This window comes from Solanum dulcamara, chromosome 6 (genome assembly GCF_947179165.1).
Source record: "Solanum dulcamara chromosome 6, daSolDulc1.2, whole genome shotgun sequence".
In the NCBI taxonomy this organism is placed as follows: Eukaryota; Viridiplantae; Streptophyta; class Magnoliopsida; order Solanales; family Solanaceae; genus Solanum; species Solanum dulcamara.
The window spans coordinates 42,503,144-42,522,139 of record NC_077242.1 but is presented as its reverse complement, the minus strand read 5'-3'; positions in this window follow the sequence as shown (position 1 = coordinate 42,522,139).

Here is an 18,996-nt window from a genome sequence, read left to right as displayed (position 1 = left end):
GGTTGCATGGTGTTTCGATATCCATTATTTTGAATCTTGGTACCCAATTCACCTCTCACTTTTGGAGATTGTTTAAAATGGCCCTCGGTACTAAGGTGAGGTTAAGCACTGCATTCCATCATCAAACCGATGGGCAAGACAAAAGGATAATTCAGACACTAGAGGATATGTTAAGGGCTTGTGTACTGGAGTACAAGGAAAATTGGGATGATCACCTACCACTCATTGAGTTTACCTATAATAATAGCTACCACTCGAGTATTGATGTGGCGCCATTCAAGGCTTTGTATGAGAGACGATGTAGATCTCCGATTGGCTATTTTGAAGTTGATGAGATGACCTTGTTAGGTCCTGATTTGGTACTTGATACTTTAGAGAAAGTGAAAATCATTAGAGAGAGGTTGAAAATGGACCAAAGTTGTTAGAAGTCTTATTCCGATGTTAAAAAAGGGGATCTTGAGTTTAAAGTGGATGATTGGGTGTATATGAAGGTTTCACTCATGAAGGGTGTGGTTAGGTTTGGAAAGAAAGGTAAATTGAGCCCTAGGTATGTGGGGCCTTATAGAATTTTAAAGCGGGTTGGTAAAGTAGCTTATGAGTTGGAATTGCCTTCTGAAATGGCCATGGTTCATCCGGTGTTCCATGTGTCTTTGTTGAGGAAATATGTGGGAGATCCCAATTTCATAGTGCCTTTGGAGATAGTGAATGTTGAAGAGAATTTGACCTATGAAGAGATTTCAATTGAAATTTTGGACCAGAAAGTCAATAAATTGAGGACCAAAAGATGTTGCATCTGTTAAAGTCCTTTAGAGGAATCAATAGGTTAAAGGTGCCCCATGGGAGGGAAGCAGAAGAGGACATGATGAAATGTTACCCTCAACTTTTTCATTCTACTCAATCCTAAGGTAATAAGTCCTCCATGCTCAAGTATTTAAGACTCTAATGTTTCAGTTTTCCAAGTCTTCATATGAATGCATATTCGTGAAGTTGAATTTTAAAGTTATGTTTTATGCAAAAGCTTAAAGGTTTCATGTTTGATGCATTTTGAATGTCATTGTATGTACAAGACCAGGGTTTTTAATTCAAGGCATTGAAGTCATCATTCTTCCTCAAGTTTTCTTTTGGGTTTTGTCTCCTACAAGGTATGTGAGATTTTCATCCATGCGTCCTTCCACCCATGTAATCCACATTAATTTCCAATTTGATATTCCAACTTCCTTATGGTGAATTCTTATGGGCTTTTATATAATGAGTTTAAATGCATAGACTATAATATATTTGGAGTTTATATACCTATATTGATGTATTTTGACTCTCAATTTCATGAGTTGAATGGTTTAATAATGTGCCTCTATGAAAGCTTGGAGGAGGTTTTGAGGACAAATAGTGGGTTGTTTGAGATACTCTAAATTGATGCATTTCTTTACTCTCATGCATGCAATAATTCTTCAAAATGCATTTAAAGGTTTTATGAAGAGAACCCACCTAGTTTTCCTCATGATTTAAGTGAAGTTGAAATGAAGTTTGACTCCAAATGAATGATATGAAGTAAATGCTTATGTAAAGGGAGACTTTATGAAATGATTGATTGATGAAAGGACTTCTTAGCCGAACTAAGGTTTCAATGTGAAAGGAAAATTCTTGCATTGAATCAAATGAAAGGTTTTAATGAGCTATTCCACCGAATGATGTTTTTGTTTTTTATTAAAACTTATATATTATGCTATGATGATGGTTAAACATATTCTATGGGATTTGACCATGCACCGAATGTAGCATGTAGATGGGAACTCAACCGAAGGGGTTCTTAAGTAAAGTTTCATGTTATATTAAGTATGTACTACCATAGGGGCCCATGTCAGCTATTTTTAGTCTAGTGGATCCACGATTACCCATTAAAGTTAAAGTTAAAGAATGTTTAAAGTTGATGGAATACTACCCCAAAAAGGTAGTCTCCCCTGTCTCGATGCAGGAGTCATCGACCTGCCCCAATGCAGGAGTCATAGAATTCTATGTAATAGCTCGCATGGTCTTAAATGTTGGTTATGATCACTTTCCTAAAATATAACATGAAAAAAGTGTATTCCGTTAAAAAAAGGGTCATCTCACCAACCCTGGAATGATCTAGATCTATTTGACATCACTCATGACATCAATAGTCCTCCATTTGACATCACAATCTTCCATTAAATTTTAAGTTTTTTATTTATAATTATTTTAATTATTGTTAGATCCCTCCTTCACACCTATAAATACGCACCTTACTTCATCATTTTTTGCATCAAGCTTTCTCAAGCAACTCTTGTCTCTATACACTCCTTTGCTCATTCTCAAAATATAGTTTTAGTTCTTAGTAGTGTTGAAATACTATTCCGATGATTTATATACACCGGAAAATATACAAAACATTCCAGCGAGGAGAAAAAGATAGGATTCAAGAGTGTTCATTAAGTCATTCGATTCTAAGTAACGCTTCAGATTCCAGGTATGTAAGGCTTCAATGAGAGTATTTCTTCCACTCTCATGCCTAAAGTATTTTGATTATATGATAAATTATATTTATTTACCCAATTATTTTCAACCTTTACTCTAAGGTTTGTGGATGTGTATTCATGGGTGTTTTTTCCACCCATGTAGTCCAAAACTCTTTCAACTAAATCTCTTGATTTCAAGTAATATTTTCTTATGGGTAATTCTTATTTCTACTTAATAGCATGAATTATGGTTAAACTAATTATTATTGGTCTATTTTGATGCAAAATAATTTCATATATATGAATTGATGGTTTGCAAGTAATTTCTCTATTTATCTCTTTAAAGATTCTTGAAATTCATGGTGGGTTGTTTAAATCATGATTTTTAATTAATGGATTTCAAAGTATTTATGCATAATTTTGGTTACATACATGTTTGAAAGTTGAAGTGATTTGAACCCACCTAGATTTACTATGTTTTCAATAAAATTTGACTTGAAAGCTTTGACTCCAAATAAATATTTATGAAATCAATATCTATGATCAAAAGGGAGTTTTATGAAATAAAAGAATAATGAAAAGATATGAATGATGGATATTTTATGCAATAAGGACAATTCTTGAATATTTGAATTACCAAATGTTTTAATGATCTATTCTACCAAATATGATGTTTTGAATTCTCAAGCTATATGCCATGACTATTTTGAAGTATTAAACTATTCTGTGGGATTGACTTAGCACCGAATGGGTCATTGAGGTAGGATTCGGTAAGGAAATCCTAGTAGCAACCCTTTGTCTCATTAACTATGTGCCAACATAGGAGCCCTTGTAGGATTAGGCTAATGGATCCATAAATAGCTATTAAATTTAAAGTTAATAAAATGAATGAAGTTGTCGGAGTTCTACTCGGCAAGTAGTCTCCCCGGCCAACGTAAGGGGTTATGTTGGATTCTATGTAATAGCTCACATGGTCTTAAATGTTGTTTATGGTCATATTCCCACAAGATGAATATTTTAAAGGATATCTATATGATTGATTATGCATACATTGCATTATGTTTCATATTACATTAATGTTTTAATGTTTCCTCAATGTTCATGAATGCTTACATACTTAGTACATTTAAAGTATTAACACATACTCTTTTACCTACATGATATCACCATGTATGGACTGGTGCTCTTCCTTGTTCTCCTCTACGTGACTAGTTGAGATTTTATTTGAAGACTACTTTAGGTGAATTCCTATATCACGTCTAGGCCTTAGGCTTGGGTCGTGACAAATATAGTATCAGAGCCTAAAGTTTTAAATGGTCCTTGGAGTCCAACATATCGCGTCAAATAGGAAATTGTTCATGGTTGTAAAGCGTGCCATAACTATGAATAGGAGACTATGGGACGTTTAGGAATTTTCTCACTTCTTTCAAATTCATGTCATGCCTTAGAGTGTCCTAATATTTCCTTTAACTAACGACCCATTTCGTGTTCTCTAGATAATGACTCATGGAAGAGCACTTCTAAGAACAAGGGTTGACGATGAGGACCAAGCTCTACCGGTTCCTAATTCCCCACATCATGAGGAAGGGGTAACATATGCCAAGTTTCACAATATCATTACATTATTGGCACAAGTCATAGCCAACCAAGGGCATCAATAGAGTTCATTGATGACATATACCAGATTGTGGCTATCATGGGTATGTCACCGAATAAGAAGGCCAAGCTAATGGCCTATCCACTCAAATATGTGGCTCGAGTGTGGTGTGAATAATGGATTGTTGAGAGGGATAAAGAAATAGGGTCTATAGGATGGGAAAAGTTCAAAGGTGTCTTCCTAGACTGCTTCTTCCCATTAGAGCTAAGGAAGGCCAAAATTCAAGAGTTCATCAACCTCCATCAAGGGAGTATGAGCGTGAGAGAGTATACTCTCAAATTCGTTAAGTTGTAAAAGTATGTTTCCTTTATGGTCTCTGACCCAAGAGCTAGATGAGCAAGTTTATTTTCTGTGTCTCAAGCTTGGTGTCCAAGGAGTAAAAAATGGCCATGTTGGTCAAGGAGATAGACATCTCTCATTTTAATGACTTATGCAAAAAAAATTGAAGAAGAGAAGCTGAGAGACAGATCAGGGGGGTTCAAAAAGTCTAGAGTGGATGGTGGAGGGTTTAAGCCTCAAAGGTCCAGTTATGGTATCAATGGCAAAGGACAAGGTGGGAAACGGTTTATGGGATAAGGTTCCACCAATACTCCTTCTCTAAGTTTCAACAAGGTCAAGGTGCTAACCCAATGGTTCCAAGAGAGAATATTGGTTCTCAAACTTTCCCCGCTTGCAAGAAGTGTGGAAGGACTTATAATGGGGAATGTTTAGCTAGCTCCAATACATGCTTTAAGTATGGCAAGTTGGTCCACCATGCTAGGGATTGTAGAGATGGTGGTGATAGGCCTCAAGGCCAAATTACTAATGGTCAACAAGTCCAAGGAGGTGTCCAATGCACCAATCGCTTTACGCCTTGCATGGGAGACAAAAGGTTGAGGACACACCCAATGTCATTATCGGTATGTTAAAGGTCTTTGATTTTGATGTGTATGCACTATCAGATTTGGGTGCAAATTTATCATTTGTTACTCCATTCCTTATTAATAGGTTTGATGTCTCACCCGAAATGTTAGTAGATCCCTATTTGGTGTCTACCCTCATTAGTGAGTCGGTTATTGCTAGAAAGGTCTATAAGGGTTATCCCGTATCTATCTTACATAAAGTTATTCCTTGTGATCTCATTGAGTCTGAGATGGTAGATTTCGATGTCATTCTTGAGATGGATTGGTTACATGCATCTTATGCTTCCATAGATTGTAGTACTTATCGCGTTAAGTTCCAATTTCCATATGAGTCCGTTATTGAATGGGAGGGTCTTGATTCAGTGGTGAAGGGTAAGTTCATTTCTTATCTTAAGGCCTAAAAAATAATTTCTAAGTGTTTTATTTACCATATTATGAGGGTTAGGGATGTCGACTCTGAAAGTTCTCCTCTTGAGCCAATTTCCAAAGTTAATAAGTTCCCTGATGTCTTTCCTGATGTCCTTCCTGGTGTCCCTCCCAAAAGGGAAGTTGATTTTGGTATCAATCTCTTCCCTGATACCCAACCTATCTCTATTCCTCCTTATTAGATAGCCCCTGCAGAATTGAAAGAGTTGAAGGAACAACTAATGAACTTGTTAGAAAAGAGGTTCATAAGACCAAGTATTTCGCCATGGGGTGCTCCCATGTTATTTGTGTGAAAGAAGGATGGGTCGCTTCGAATGTGCATAAACTACCAAAAATTAAATAAGATGACCATTAAGAACAAGTACCCACTTCCTAGAATAGATGACTTCTTTGATCAATTGCAAGGGGAAATTCACTTCTCCAAGATTGACCTTTGGTCCGGCTATCACCAACTATGGGTGAGGGAGTGTGAAATTCACAAAACGGCTTTCCAAATAAGGTATGGTAACTTTAAGTTTGTGGTGATGAGTTTTGAGTTGACGAATGCACCGACGACGTTCATGAACTTGATAAATAGGGTATTCAAACCTTACCTTGATACTTTTGTGGTGGTCTTTATTGATTATATTTTGATTTACTCTTAGGGTGAGGAAAAACATAAAAATCACTTGAGAGTTGTGCTTCAAACGTTGAGGGATAGGCAATTATTTACAAAATTTAGCAAGTGTAAATTTTGGTTGAAGGAGGTGACATTTCTTGATTACATAGTGTCCGGTGATGGGATCAAGGCTGATCCTAAGAAAATGGAGGCAGTCAAGAATTGGCCTAGACCGTTGTCTCCTTTAGACATTAGGATCTTCTTCGTTCTAGGTGGATACTATAGAAGGTTCATCGAAGGGTTTTTTTCCATCTCATCTTTTATGAAGAAATTGACGCAAAGGAAAGCCAAATTCATATGGACGGATGAGTGTGAAAAGAGTTTCCAGACCTTAAAAGATAGACTTACCTCCGCTCCTAGTTTGACTCTACCAGAAGGATTAGAAGGTTTTATAATTTATTGTGATGCTTCAAAGGTTGGTTTAGGTTGTGTCTTAATGCAAAACGGCAAGGTCATAGCCTATACTTCTAGATAATTAAAGGTGCATAAGCGTAACTACCCTACCCATGACCTTGAATTTGCAACCATTGATTTTTCTCTGAAGATTTGGAGGAATTACCTCTATGGAGTGTATGTGGATGTGTATACCGATCATAAAAGTCTTCAATATGTGGTCACCCAAAAGGACCTTAATCTAAGGCAAAGAAGGTGGCTAGAACTCCTTAAGGACTATGAAATCAGTGTGCACTATCATCTGGGTAAAGCCAATATGATTGTCGATGCACTTAGTAGACTGTCTATGGGGAGTGTAGCCCATATGGATGAAGGGAAGTGGGAGTTGGTCAAAGATGTTCACCGGTTGGCTAGATTAGGGGTGAAGTTGTATGGTACTGATGATGGTGGTATGGTTGGTCAAAATAGGTCCGAATCCTTTTTGATGGTGGATGTTAAATCAAAGAAAGATCTTGACCCGATGTTTATCGAGTTAAAAAAGTTGGTGAAGGAAAACAAGATAGAGATCTTTTCCCAAGAGGGAGATGGGGTGCTATACTACCAAGGTCAGCTATGTGTTCCGAATGTTGATGGCCTAAGGAGTTTGATCTTGATGGAATCTCATAATTCTACATACTTCATTCATCCCGGATCAACAAAAATATACTGAAACTTAAAGGAGTTCTATTGGTGGGGTAGCATGAAGAAAGACATAGCAAGGTTCTTGTCCAAATGTACGAATTGCCAACAAGTTAAGGTCAAACATCAAAGGCCGGATGGCCTAGCCCAAGATATTGAAATCCCTACTTGGAAGTGGGAAGATATGAATATGGATTTTGTAGTGGGTTTGCCTCATACCTGGAAGCTTCATGATTCGATTTGGGTAATTATTGATACAATGACTAAGTCAGCTCACTTCCTACCAGTTAAGGCTTCCTATAGTGATGAAGACTATACAAAGTTGTATATTTAGGAGTTGGTGAGGTTTTATGGTGTGTCGTTATCCATTATTTTGGATCGTGGTATCCAATTCACTTCTCACTTTGGGAGATCATTTCAAAAGGGCATCGGTACAAAGGTAAAATTGAGCACCGCATTCCATCCCCAAATAGATGGGCAAGATCAAAGGATGATTCAAACAATAAAGGATATGTTAAGGTCTTGTGTGTTGGAGTTTAAAGGAAATTGGAATAATCATCTACCGCTCATCGAATTTGCCTATAATAATAGTTACTACTCAAGTATTGAGATAGCGCCGTTTGAGGCTTTGTATAGGAGACATTGTAGATCACTAGTTGGTTGGTTCAAAGTAGGTGAGATGACCTTATTGGGCCCCAATTTGGTACTTGATGATTTAGAGAAGATGAAGATCATTAGAGAAAGGTTGAAGACAGCTCAAGTCATCAAAAGTCCTATTCTGACACTAAAAGAAGGGATCTTGAGTTTAATATGGACAATTGAGTGTATCTGAAGGTTACACCCATGAAGGGTGTGGTTCGGTTTGGTAAGAAAGGGAAATTGAGCCCTAAGTATGTAGGGCCTTATAAAATCGTGAGACCTGTTGGCAAGGTTGCATATGAGTTAGAGTTGTCATTAGAAATGGCCATGGTTCATCCGGTGTTCCATTTGTCTATGTTGAGAAAATGTGTGGGTGATCCTAGTTCCATTATTCCTTTGAGATTAGTGAATGTTGAAGAAAACTTGACCTATGAAGAAGTTTCAATTAAAATTTTGGACCGGCAAGTTAAGAGATTGAGGAACAAAGAAATTGCATCTGTTAAATTTCTTTGGAGGAATCAACAAATTGAAAATGCTACATGGGAAGCGGAAGCAGATATGATTAAGTGATACCCTCATCTTTTTCGCTCTACCCAAACCTAAAGTATTAAGTTGCCCTTGCTCAATTACTTGAAATCCTTGCATTTCAACCTTTCTTGCCATATGCTTGCAAAATTATGAAATATATTTCGAATGATATTTTAAATAGAACTATTGCATTAATGAGTTTGTTGGTTTACACTCTACTCTAATCAAGCTAAGCCTTTCCTCATTCGAGGACGAATGTAATATCCCTCAAAATGCTCATAAGTACCTTAAGAATGCCTTGGGAATAGGCTGCTCATGTAATGTGTTATCCTTAATCTTTTAGGAAAATTCGAGTTTAAAATATCAATCAGGAGGTCAAAACCTAGGGAGAATAGTCTTGGTAGATTTTTAGGACCCATAGATCAAAAGATAGATTTCTCAAAGGAACTGTACAAACCAGTAAGGTGCATGGAAAGTCTACGTCGTGGAATTTCTCTCCTTCGCATCGCGAACGTGGCGATGGTTTTTTGTCTGAATTTAGTTTTTAGCAAGGGTACTTTAGACTTTTCCCTAACTGATAGTTAATAAACGTACACAGTTTTAGGACCTAATTCAACTCTATAAATTGTCGTAAACCTCTAACTCTATTCATTCTTCTAAAATTCACCTACTCAAATATTTCTCTCTCTACAAAAGACTCTCAAGGGCTCCATTGAAGACTTCAAGTAAATTCACTCAAGTTCTCCATCAAAACTCTCAAGTTCTTCCAAATTATTTGGTGTTCTCACTTAAGGTATGTGGGTATTGATTCGTGGATTTTTTCATCTATGAAGCCCAATCAATTTCTTAAGGTTTTTTATCAAATTAAAGTATGGTATTTTTTGAGTATAATGATCTCTATTCCTATTGCATGAATTATCATTTAAAGTATTATTATGAGTCTATTTTGATATAAATTGATGGTTATTGCATTAAATTTAAGAGTTTTTCCATTAATTCTCCTATTTTGATCTCTAGGGTAATGATGTAAATTATGAGTATTTTGAATTATACTTCCAAGGTATATTATCTATATGAATTATGTATGGGCTGATATAAAGTTTATGATCATGCATATTTTCAAGTCAATTACATGATTTTCAAAGTCAAATTGTTATGCAATTGAGTTCTACTCTAAGTTCAAGGTATGAATTTAATGCAAGTTATGAAGTAAGGTGACTTAGGACCCTATGTGGTGACCTAAGGCCTAAAAAGTGATTTAAGGCCCTATATGGTGACCTAAGGCCTAACGATATGAATTATGCATATATGATTGTAATGATGAAAGGACAATTCTCACATTACAAGTATGCTATGAAAATGAGTTACTCTATTATTTCAAACCTATGATCATGACTATGATATGTATAATTATGATTTTCAATGCTATGCATGTATTCCATAAGATTTGACTTAGCACCGAGTGGACTTGAGGTGGGGACCCTACCAAAAGCCTTAGTAGAAGCCTCATGTCCTATAAACTGTGTTCCACCATAGGTTGCCTTCATAGACTAGATATTAGATCCACATATAGCGTCTGTATGACCGGCCTAACGGGGTAAAGTCTACCTTGGCAAGTAGATTCTCTTTTTTCCTTGTTGTATGGGGAGATGACGAGATTACATGTTATAGCTCACATGGTCTTTTTGTCAGTTATGGTTCCTCTTCCACATATGTATAATCTCTTATATATGCTATGATTTTAAATTATGTTTTTTAAATGCTTTGGTCAATATGATTTTTTCATGACTTTAGTTATCTCATCTTATCATGTGTTTTACTTGACCATTGCATTCCATAATTTACGTTGCATGTGATGCCCTCATACTTAGTACATTCCAATATACTAATATATACTTTTTGCCTACATTGGCTTATAATGTAGTGGTTGAGGTTGAAGATCATACTCATCTACATGGCTAGTTAAGCTTTCTTATCTAGCGGTGTTTGTGGTGAGTCCTCATTTATCGGGGACTAGTTATCGAGTTAGTTATTATTTTCAAAGACTTTTTCTATGTTTCATATTGAGAGTGAGCTAGGGACATGTCTTAGCCCCCACCCATATTTATGAGTAGAGGCATCTAGTTGGACAAATCTTTTGAGTTTATGTTGTCATGTGATGTTCTTAAATTTCTATTCATAGTTTAGACTCTCTTATGATGTTTCCACCTTTTATTTACCTTACGTATGCTTATGATATGTATAAGAGGCTTGGTTGGAGCCCTTCGGGGTTTCAATTTCCGTGTTATAACTAGGCCCTAGGTCGGATAATGACAAACTTGGTATCAGAGCACAAGGTTTTTTTCAAGTATCCTAGGGTGTCCAACATGCCACATCAAGTAGTCTTATTTATGGGTATGAAGCGCGCCACACTTATGAGTAGAAGGCTATGAGGCATTTTAGGAATTCTCACTTCTTTCATGATCTATGTCATGCTAAACCGTAAGACTTATTTTCCCTAACGGTCTTTTTTGCGATTTTTAGAAAGATGGCTCCAAGAAGACCATCATTTCCAAAGGGTGTATTTATCATATTGTGCAAGTTAGGGACATCGATTCCAAAACTCCTACTCTTGAGTTGGTCCCTATAGTTAATGAGTTTTTCGATGTGTTTCCCGATGATTTGCTCGGTATTCCTCCCAAAAGAGAAATTGACTTTGGCATAGATCTCCTTCCTAATACCCAACCTATTTCTATTCCTTCTTACCATATGGCTCTAGCGGAACTTAAGGAGTTGAAAGAACAATTGAAGGATTTGTCTGATAAGAGTTTTATAAGACCGAGTATTTCACTATAGGGTGCTCCTATGTTATTTATTAGGAAGAAAGATGGGACACTCCGAATGTGTATAGACTACCGGTAATTGAATATGTTCACCATAAAGAAAAAATATCCAATTCCAAGGATAGAGACTTGTTTGATCAATTATAAGGAGCAAGCTATTTTTCTAAGATTGACCTCCATTACGGTTATCATCAATTGAGGGTAAAGGAGTGCAATATTCCCAAAACAGTTTTTTAGACAAGGTATGGTCATTTTGAATTTGTAGTTATGTCTTTTGGTTTGACTAATTCTCCCACTATATTTATGGATTTGATGAATCATATTTTCAAGCCATATTTGGACATGTTTGTAGTGGTGTTCATTGATGATATCTTGATTTATTCTCGAAATGAGGAGATCATATGGGTCACTTGAGGATTGTGTTGCAAACACTAAGAGAAAAGCAATTATTCGCTATATTTAGTAAGTGTGAATTTTTGCTGAGAGAGGTTGCATTTCTTGTCCATGTGGTGTTCGATGATGGGATTAAAGTAGATCCAAAAAAAATAGAAGCGGCTAAGAATTGGCTTAGACCATTATATCCTTCAGACATTAAAAGCTTTTTGGGCTTATCCGGATACTATAGAAGGTTTGTTGAAGGGTTCTCATCTATTACTCCATCTTTAACAAAGTTGACACATAAAAAGGCATTATTCCAATAGTCGGAAGAATATGAGAAAAGTTTCCAAATATTGAAGGATCATCTTACGTCGACTCCTATTTTTACATTGCCTGAAGGTTCGGATGGGTTTGTTGTTTATTGTGATGCTTCGCGTGTTGGTTTGGGTTGTGTCTTGATGCAACAGGTAAGGTTATAGCCTATGTCTCTAGACAACTTAAAGTGCATGAAAAGAACTATCCAACCCATGATCTTGAACTTACGGCGGTTGTGTTTTGCTTTGAAAATTCGGCGCCATTATCTTTATGAGGTGCATGTTGATGTGTTTACCAACCACAAAAGCTTGCAATATGTGTTTAGTCAAAGGGACTTGAACCTTAGGCAAAGGAGGTAGATTGAACTCTTAAAAGACAATGACATGAGTGTATTGTACCATCCGGATAAGGTAAATATTGTAGCTGATGCTCTTAGTTGAATGTTTATGGATAGTGTTGTTCATGAGGAAGATGACAAGAAAGAGTTTATTAAAGATTTTCACCGATTGGCGTGTTTGGGGGGTAAGATGGAGTGATGCTAATAAGTATGCTTTTTTGTTTGAAATGGTCCGAAATTATGATTGGTAGTGCATGAGAAATTAATGGTTGATGAGAATATCGAGGTTCTCTCATAAAGGGGAGATGGAGTATTTCATTACCAAGGTTGGTTGTGTGTCCCAATGTAGATGGACTAAGAGAAATGATATTGAGTAAAGTTCATATCTCTCGATGGATAAGTTAGGAAAGATTGGGGGAAGAGTGGGTGTTCCATATTATGATAATTGTGGTATGCTTGGTCCATTTAAGGTTATAGACATGGAGGAAGAGATATATGAGACCTTATTGTGTGCAATAGATAGGTAAGAGTATATTGGTGTGACCTTTGGTATGAGTCAATACCAATAAGGATATAAAGATGCTAAGGTAAACACAACAATTACTAAGTGATGTTGACTTCAAGGGAGCCATAAAGTGGTTAGAATGGTAGGCTTGACTGTGTGATTGTAGATATATGAGTGATTATAGTAGGCTATTGATGACTTCTTGTTAAGGGTGTAAAGTGATAGTATTAGAGTGGTTATAGAACTAGGCTTGAATATAGTATTGATGGCATAGGGGTGAATGTATGATGTATTGGGTGTTTCTTTATTAGGTCTCGAGGTTTGTTGAATATGGTAGTAAGGGATAGTATTCTTGGGATAGAATTTCCTATAGAGGTAGAGGGACCTGAGGTGTATTGGTGGAATGGCATGAAGAGGACATAGTGGAGTTCGTGTCTAAGTGCCCTAATTGTCAAAAAGTGAAAGTTGAGCATCAAAGGCTGGGAGGTCTAGCTCAACAAATCAAAATTCCTACATAGAAATGGGAAGATGTGAATATGGACGTTGTCACAAGTTTGCCTTGTACTAGAAGACAACATGATTCTATTTGTGTTATTGTTGACTGAATGACCAAATCAGCATATTTTCTACCTTTCAAGACTTCTTAAGGTGATCAGTACATTTTCTATCTGTCAAGACTTCTTAAGGTGCCAAAGACTATGCTAAGTTGTACATTTGTGAACTTGTGAAACTTTATGGTGTTCCTTTATCGATTATATCGGGTAGAGGTACTCAATTTAGTTTACATTTTTGGAAGTCATTTCAGAAAGGTCTTGGCACTAGAGTCAAGTTAAGTATTACTTTCCATCCTCAAACCGATGGACAAGCTAAAAGAATAATTCAAACCTTGGAGGATATGATAAGGGCATGTGTGATTGATCATAGAGAAAGTTGGGATGACCATTTTCCATTGATTGAGTTTTCCTATAATAATAATTATCACTCTAGCATCCAAATGGATCCTTTTGAAGCCTTGTATGGAAGACGATATAGATCTCTGGTGGGGTGGCTAAAAGTAGTCAAATGGCATTGATTGGTCCATATTTGGTAGTTGATGCAATGGCGAAAGTAAGGCTCGTAAGATAAATATTGAAAATGGCTCAAAGTCGTCAAAAGTCCTATTCGGACATAGGAAGAGAGCTTGAATTTGATGTGGATGATATGGTATATTTGAAGATTTCACTTATGAAATGATTAATGCGGTTTGGTAAGAAAGGGAAGTTGAGCCCTAGATATATAGGACCCTATAGGATATTGAAGCGCATTGGCAAAATAGCATATGAATTAGACTTGCCATTTGAGTTTTCTTTGGTTCATCCAGTATTTCATATGTCAATGTTGAGGAAGTTTGTGGGTGATCCAAATTCTATTATGCCAATAAAGAATGTAAGTATTGAAGAGAATTTGACTTATGAAGATGTCCCGATTGCGATTTTAGACCAGCAAGTGAAGAGGTTAAGAAATAAAGATGTTGCATTTGTCAAAGTGTTATGGAGGAATCAAAAAGTAGAGAGTGCTATGTGGGAAGCAGAATCAGACATGATGAAGTGTTATCCGTATCTCTTTCCTTTCACTCGAGCCTAAAGGTACTAAATTAATCATGATCAATTCGATTAAACTCCTACGTTTCAGTTCCATATGTCATTCATATGTATGCATGATTTTTCTCAAGGACTATGTCTTATGTTAAGTATGTAGTTTACATATTCTATGCATTTTTAAAGTGTCCTCATGTCCATGTTGGGTTTCTAAGTCATTTTTCCATGTCCTTCCTATATTAGTTGGATCTTATTCGAGGACGAATGTTCTCGGGGGGTGAATTGAGTACCTCTGTATGAGATGATGGAGAAGGGAATTCCATACAGTATGACTACCTGTTGAATGTACAACCTTGCATAATCCTTGGCTAAATTTGTGGTCTTAGTGGGCAGGGGTATTATAATATCCCTCAAAATGCTCATAAGTACCTTAAAAATGCCTTGGGAATACGCCGCTCATGTAATGCATTATCCTTAATTTTTTTGGAAAATCCGAGTTTGGAATATCGATCAGGGTGTCAAAACCTACAGAAAATAATCTCGGTGGATTTTTAGGACTCATAGATCGAAAGATAGATTTTACAAAGGAACTGGGCAAACCAGTAAGGTGCGCGGCAAGTCTAGGTTGCAGAGCTTCTCACCTCCGCATCGCGAACCTAGCATTGGTTTTCTGGCCGAATTTAGTTTTTAGCAAGGGCACTTTAGCCATTTTCCTAATTGATAATTAATAAACCTACATATTTTTAGGACCTAATTCAACTCTATAAATTGACCTAAACCTCTAACTCTATTCCTTCTTCTACAACTCACCTACTCAAAGATTTTTCTCTCTACAAAAGACTCTCAAGGGTTCTATTGAATACTTCAAGTAAATTCACTCAAGCTCTCCATTAAAACTCTCAAGTTCTTCAAATTTATTTGGCATTCTCACATAAGGTATGTGGGTACTGATTCATGAATTCTTTTATCTATGAAGCCCAATCAATTTCTCAAGGTTTTCTATCAAATTAAAATATGGTATTTTATGGGTTTTATGATCTCTATTTCTATTGCTTATTCAGAGTATGATCATGAGTCTATTTTGATATAAATTGATGGTTATTGCATTAGATTAAAGAGTTTTTCCATAAATTATCCTATTTTGATCTCTAGGGTTCATGATGTAAATTATGAATTTTTTGAATTATACTTCCAAGGGATATTATCTATATGAATTATGTATGGGCTGATATAAATTTTATGATCATGCATGTTTTCAAGTCAGTTACATGATTTTCAAAGTCAATTGATTATGCAATTGAGTTCTACTCTAAGTTCAAGGTAAGAATTTCATGCAAGTTATGAAATAAGGTGACTTAGGGCCCTATGTGGTGACCTAAGGCCTAACAATATGAATTATGCAAATATGATTATAATGATGAAAGGACAATTCTCATATTACAAGTATGTTATGAAAATGAGCTACTCTATGAATTCAAACCTATGATCATGACTATGATATGTGTAATTATGATTTTCTAAGTTATGCATGTATTCGGTGGGATTTGACTTAGCACCGAGTGAACTTGAGGTGGGAGCCCTCAAAAGCCTTAGTAGAAGCTTCATGTCCCATAAACTACGTGCCACCGTAGGTTGCCTTCATGGCCTAGCTATTAGATCCACATATAGCATATGTATGACCCACCTAATGGGGTAGAGTCTACCTTTGCAAGTAGATTCCCCTCTTTCTTCGTTGTATGGGGAGATGATGGGATTCCATGTTATAGCTCGCATGGTCTTATTGTCGGTTATGGTTTCTATCCCACATATATATGATCTTTTATGTATGCTATGATTTTTAATTATGCTTTTTAAATACTTTGGTCAATATGATTTTCTCATGACTTTAGTTATCTAATCTTATCATTTATTTTACTTGACCATTGCATTCCCTTATTTACGTTGCATGTCACTCCCTCATACTTAGTATATTCCAACGTACTAATGCATACTTTTTGCCGACATTATCTCATAATGTAGGAGTTGAGGTTGAAGATCATACACATCTACCTGGCTAGTTAAGCTTTCCTATCCAATGATATTTGTGGTGAGTCCTCATTTATCGAGAACTAGTTATCGAGTTAGTTATTTTTTTAAATACTTTTGCTATGTTTCATATTAAGGGTGAGCTAGGGACATGTCTTATCCCCTACCCATATTCATGAGTAGAGGTATCTAGTTGGATAAATATTTTGAGTTTATGTTGTCATGTGATGTTCTTAAATTTCTATTCATAGTTTAGACTCTCTTATGCTATTTTCATTTTTGCTTTACCTTATGTATGCTTATGATATGTACAAGAGGCTTGGTTGGAGCCCTTCGGGATTTCAATCGCCGTATTACGATGAGGACCTAAGTTGGTTCATGACAATGAATGTTCCCAAGGGGGAGATAATGTAACACCCTCTAAAAATATTGCATAAGATGTTCCAATTCTCGATAAAAATGATACAGCTTCTGTATTTTGGGCATAAGTTTTCATTGGTTGGTCCAAATTAGGTGATTCAAATTTTTTATAACTTCAACATCATTACTTACAACTTTTGTGAGACCATATTTAAGTTTTGGAGGTTAAGTAGGTCAAATAAATTAATTGTTGCAAGATATGGTGTTGTGAGGAAATGGAGTATTTGTAGAAGAAAAATCATATCTTACTGCAGGATGATCCAAATCAGTTGATTCTTCAACGATATGAAAGTAGACTTTTAGAGCAACAATTCATATAAAGACACCAAATCCTAATGAGGAAGTTATATTGTTCAAAAGCAGCTCCAAAAAAGGATATTCCATTAAAAGAAGGTTCATCTCAACAACCATGGAAAGTTCTAGATCTATTTGACATCACCCATGACATCAATAGTCCTCCATTTGACATCACAATCTTTCATTAAATTTTATATTTTTTTTATAATTATTTTAATTATTTTTAGGTCTCTCCTTCACACCTATAAATACCACCTTATTTCATCATTTTATTCATCAAGCTTTCTCAAGCAACTCTTCTCTCTATACACTCCTTTGCTCATTCTCAAAATATAGTTTTAGTTCTTAGTAGTGTAGAAATATTATTTCGGTGATTCATAATCTTCGGGTAGTACATAAAATGCTCTAGGGAGGAGAAATAGCTAGGATTCAAGAGTTGTTTATTAAGTCCTTCGATTTTAAGTAACGCTTCGGATTCCAGGTATGTAAGTCTTAAATGAGAGTATTCCTTCCACTCTCATACCTAAAGTATTTTGATTATTTGATAAATTATGTTTATTTACCCAAATCTTTTCAAGCCTTAGTCTAAGGTATGTGGATGTTTATCCATGGGTTTTTTTCCCACCCATGTAGTCTAAAACTCTTTCAACTAAATCTCTTGATTTCAAGTAATATTTTCTTATGGGTAATTCTTATTTCTACTTAATAGCATGAATAATGGTTAAACTAATGATTATTGGTCTATTTTGATGCAAAATGATTTCATATAAATGAATTGATGGTTTGCAAGTAATTTCTCTATTTATCTCTGTAAAGGTTCTTGAAATTCATGGTGTATATTTTAAAGCATAATTTTTAATTAATGGATTAAAAAGTATTTATGCATAATTTCAGTTACATAAATATTTGAAAGTTTAAGTGATAAAAACCCACCTAGTTTTACTATGTGTTCAATAAAGTTTGACTTGAAAGTTTTGACTCCAAATCAATAATTATGAAAGCAATATCTATGATCAAAAGGGAGTCTTATGAAATAAAAGAATTATGAAATGATAGAATGGTGGATTCTTTATACAATAAGGACAATTCTTGCATATTTGAATTACCAAAGATTTTAATGAGCTATTCTATCGAATATGATGTTTTGAATTCTCAATCTATATGCTATGACTATTTTGAAGTATTAAACTATTTTGTGGGATTGACTTAGCACTGAATGGGTTATTGAGGTGGGATTCGGTAAGGGAATCCTAGTATCAACCCTTTATCTCATTAACTATGTGCCAACATAGGAGCCCTTGTAGGCTTAGGCTAATTGATCCATAAATAGCCCTTAAAGTTAAAGAAATAAATGAAGTTGACGGCGTTCTACCCGAAAAGTAGTCTCTCCGGCCAACGTAGGAGATTATGTTGCATTCCATGTAATAGCTCGCATTGTCTTAAATGTCAGTTATGGTCATCTTCCCATAAAATAAATATTTTTAAAAATATCTATATGATTGATTATGCATGCATTGCATTATGTTTCATATTACATAAATGTTTTAATGTTTCCTCAAAGTTCATGCATGCTTACATACTTAGTACATTCAAAGTACTAACGCATACTCTTTTGCCTACATGATATCACCATGTAGAGACCGGTGCTTCTCCTCGTTCTCCTCCACGTGGCTAGTTGAGATTTCATTTGAAGACTACTTTTGGTGAGTTTCCATATTCTGGGAACAATACTCTTTTTATCTTTCTAGCTTATGATATATTGAGATCTTTAGACACTTACTATGACATTTCTTTCTATTATGATTGAAGGTGAACTAGGGACTTGTCTTGGCCCCATTAAATTAAAAAGTTAGAGGTATTGTTGGACATATGTAAGTTGAAGATTTACTATTATTATTTCTACTTATTTATTTATTGTAATTACCTATGAAAGGCTAAAAAATGCTTAGAGGCTTGTTTGAGGTA